Here is a 3,725-nt window from a genome sequence, read left to right as displayed (position 1 = left end):
TTTTTTTTTTTTTTTTTTTTTTTTTTTTTTTTTTTTTTTTTTTTTTGCAATTGACATAATGGCAGCTACAAAGGATTCTTGATCCATCCGGAACAACAATAAATTTAAAAGATATTTTGGCACACAAAAAAAATCAAAGTCTCCCGGTCAATTGAGTCCTACTAACTACTGTTAAATTTACATAACACTATCTTTTCATATAGCAAGTATAGCTCCTTTCCATGCTATGGTTCCACCAGGAAGGTGGCACTAGAAAGAATAATATCCTCGTAAACACAAGCAGCTATCTGATAGACATGAAATGATTCACTTGGCTGTTTTTGTGCTCACAAGAAGAGAAGCACCTACCAGTGCTCTACAACAAACTGCTCTTTTCTAAATCAACAGGAGCCAGCAGCGCATCCTGGCACCCAAGGGGCACGCACAGCACAGCCAGCTGGTAAAAGGAGGTGATGTTCCTGCTTTATTAGTGTTGGTGTGGCCTCACATCAAGTATCGTGTGCAGTTCTGGGCTCCATAACACAAAAAGGACATTAAGATCCTTTTCAAAGGAGGCACCAAAGCTGGTAACAGGGCTGAAGGCATGTTCTGTGAGGAAAGGCTGAGAGCATTGGGAAGAGGAGGCCAAGAGGTACCTCAGTGCTCCCTGCAGTGCCCTGATGAAGGGAAGCAGAGGGAGGTGCTGGGTTCTGCTCCCAGGAACTGACAGCAGCAGGAGAATGGCAGAGAGCTGCCATGGAAGGGTGGGACTGGACATTAGGAAAGTTTTATTTACCATGAGGGTGGTTAAACACTGGAAGAGGCTTCCTAGAGAGGCAGCTGATGCCCTGTGCCTGGCAGTGTTTATGGGGTATTCGTACAAAGCCCTCAGTAACATGCTCTAACTTCTGGTTAGCCCTGAGATGGTCAGGAGTTGGACGTGCTAGTCTCTGAAGGTTCCTTCCAGCTGAATTGTTCTAAAAAATCATAATAGTCTAAAAATTCCACTTATCTGAGAGAACAGCAAAGCTTTTAACTGCACCTACATACAACAAAACTACTGAACTTGCCATTTATCAGAGAGCTCACATCTCAAGAAAAACACAGCACACCTTATCCTTGTCAGCTCCTCACTCGAAGTCAATGAGACTGTGAGCTGTCTTGATTGTGGCCTAACCTTAGTATTCCACTGAAAATACAAAATTCCAAATTCATGCACTGAGCAGCTCTAACACCACATTATTTGCCAAGGCCACTGATCGTGTTATATATTAAGAACTAAAAGCTGTCAAAATTTAACAACTGTTATTCCCTTATCATGTCCAAATCTTTCCTGAATCTGCCAATATATAGCATTATTAGTGGATTACCTGCCTAAAAGCATTCACTGCACCCACTATAATTTGAGTGATTAACTCGAGAATGGGAATTCAGTCCTTGATTTCTCTCCAGCTGGCTACAACTGCAGCCAATTTCTGCTGATGTGTTTAGAAACACAAGTTTAATGTAAAATTTTGAACGACTTGAAGAGGAAGAAAAAACCAACATGCTCACAAATGCTATCTGATCTACATAATTACCTTAAGATACTAGAGTAATATTATTAATATGTTAGCTTATTTGATTTCCAACTGCCGCAACAGAAATAAAATAATGTTACTAACTTGTAGTGTACATTAAAAATTGTACTGGCCCCAATTCATACCTGAACAAACTCTGCTTACACTTAGCTTCTGTCCTCCATCTTCTTTCAAAGCATTTCATTTTGTTTTTATCAGCAAGTTATATGTGCATCCCCAGTAAGACTAAGTCAGTAAGCACTGGAGACAGGCAAACTCTCCCAGGCAGAGACTGTTCTTTGGTTTAATCCAACAAACACACTTGCAGACAGCCGAGAGAGGACAAAAAGCCCTGCTTGTTTCACTCATGTGAAGAACGTGAAGAACATACAGAAGGATGCTTTCCATCTTTAGGAAGGGATGGACAAAGGCGTAAGGTGAAAACTAAGAACAGGAAAGGTTGATCAAGTCTCCTAATGACAATGCGTAGCGTTAGCCTATGCAAGCAAAAGGATGGGATGCATTCTGAGCAAAGGCAAGCAGTACAAGTGACAGAGCTCAGGAACCAAGCACCTTGCTGTAGGACTAATGCTTAAATCTGCATGCTAATTGGTTTGGCCTTTATTGAAGCTGCTTCCACCATGCCTCCAGTGCGACTCCCACTCATCCCACTCCCACTACATCCCGATGTTAAAGCCAGCCCAGCTTGCACAGCCACACTGGATGGCAGCCATGACTGAGTTTACAAACACATTTTCAGCATTTTCACATAAATCAATGCAGGGCAATCAGACAGTAAAAGCAACAGAAGTCGGCACTATCACAAATACCAACAGTGACTAACAAAACCAAAGCAAAAATCAATGCAGACAGCACTCAAGGTCGCTTCCAGCACCCGGATCGCTCCTCACTCAGCACAAATGACCAAAAACCCCCAAACAGCTCACAACACCGGCCGTACCCCACAGACGCTTCCGAACCCCTCACGTAGCCCCAGCAGCACTATCCCAGCCGGCCACCCTCGGTTCTACCACATACAGCATTCAAACCCTGCTGACGCGTCAATCAGAATTACTCACTTATCTCCAACCGAAACGCGCTACTGACCTCTATCCCTACTGACCAACACGGACCGCAGCCGCACCCCGCCGGTACCGCGGGACGGGCACCTGTGCAGGACGGCTCCGCTCCGGGCCGGGCCACGCCACCACCCTCGGGGCAACGGGTGGGCGCAGCGCCCCGCGCCCCAACGGCCCCTCGCTGGCGGATGGGCTCTGTCCTCGGCCGGGCTGGGCTGCAGAGGAAGGCGGAGAGGACAGCGCTCACCCCTCCAGCCGGACTGGCAGCGCTCCGCGACACCCTTCAACCCGCAGGGGAAGGAGCGCAAGGAAAAAGCTCGGCGGGACAGCCACTCCCCGGAAAGCCGCCGCTCTGCCGCTCCCTCCTCGCCCCGCGCAGTCCTCCGCCCGGAGCCGAGCGCCGCTCACCTGGCCCCAGGGGACCGACCGCCTGTCCCGCGCGACGCCGCCGCCCGCTCGACTCTCGGTGCAGGAGGCGCGGCCAACGCCCCCGGCTGCTAGAGCAGCCGCGGGCCGGGACCCGGGGGGCGGAGGCAGACGAGGGAGGTGCTGCGAGAGAGAGAGAGGGAGGGAGCCGGGAGCCCCTCGGTAAGGCTGGCCCGGCGACAGTGGCCCTGCGGGTACGGGCGTTGGCTCTGACCGAGTCCCGCGTGCGGCTGTGAAGCGCGCGGCTCGCAGTGTGAGGGGGCAGCGGGCAGCGAGCGGAACAGCGCGGCTCGAGGGAAATCGCGGGGCACTTCGCAGCTCCACACAGCGAATTGAAGGCGGGACGGGGGGGAGAAAGGTGTGGCTTTCCTCGCGTTAACTTGTCTGGGATGAAGCACGTTGAGAAAAGGCAGCATTTCCAATGATTTCTCTTTTTTCTTTCTTTTTTTTTTTTTTTTTCAGTTGCTTAACACAGCGAAGTTTTAGGAACTGCTTCTGAGGTTGGAAGGGGCCTCTCAAGACTGACCCCTCTGCCTCCCTGTTGGAATAGGGCAACTCCAGCACGGTGCCCCAGACTGTGCCCTCATAGTTCTGTGTCTAAGGATGCTGACTCCACACCACCTCTGGACGCCCTGTTCCAGTGTCCAACCACTCATCATAAAACTCCGTTTTCAAAGAATCA

At 49.7% G+C, this 3,725-nt stretch overlaps 1 protein-coding gene across 2 annotated transcripts in view; it reads right to left on the bottom strand.

The window, feature by feature from the left end:
* The window catches only part of ADGRG2 (adhesion G protein-coupled receptor G2), a 54,239-nt gene extending 51,162 nt beyond the window's left edge, over positions 1-3,077 (bottom strand). The window contains exon 1 of one of the 2 annotated variants that reach the window (XM_042810856.1): positions 3,026-3,077. The gene's annotated coding sequence lies outside the window, so the exon portion shown is untranslated. Of the gene's footprint in view, positions 1-2,645; positions 2,708-3,025 lie in introns of those variants that run through there. The other variant, XM_042810857.1, reaches the window with a different exon arrangement.
* Between the last annotated feature and the right edge of the window lie 648 nt (positions 3,078-3,725).

This window comes from Centrocercus urophasianus, unplaced genomic scaffold (assembly GCF_019232065.1).
Source record: "Centrocercus urophasianus isolate 14NV4802_14NV808 unplaced genomic scaffold, USGS_Curo_1.0 seq_12, whole genome shotgun sequence".
Lineage (NCBI taxonomy): Eukaryota > Metazoa > Chordata > Aves > Galliformes > Phasianidae > Centrocercus > Centrocercus urophasianus.
Note: the sequence above shows the minus strand (reverse complement) of the source record. Positions and strands in the feature narration are given on the sequence as shown.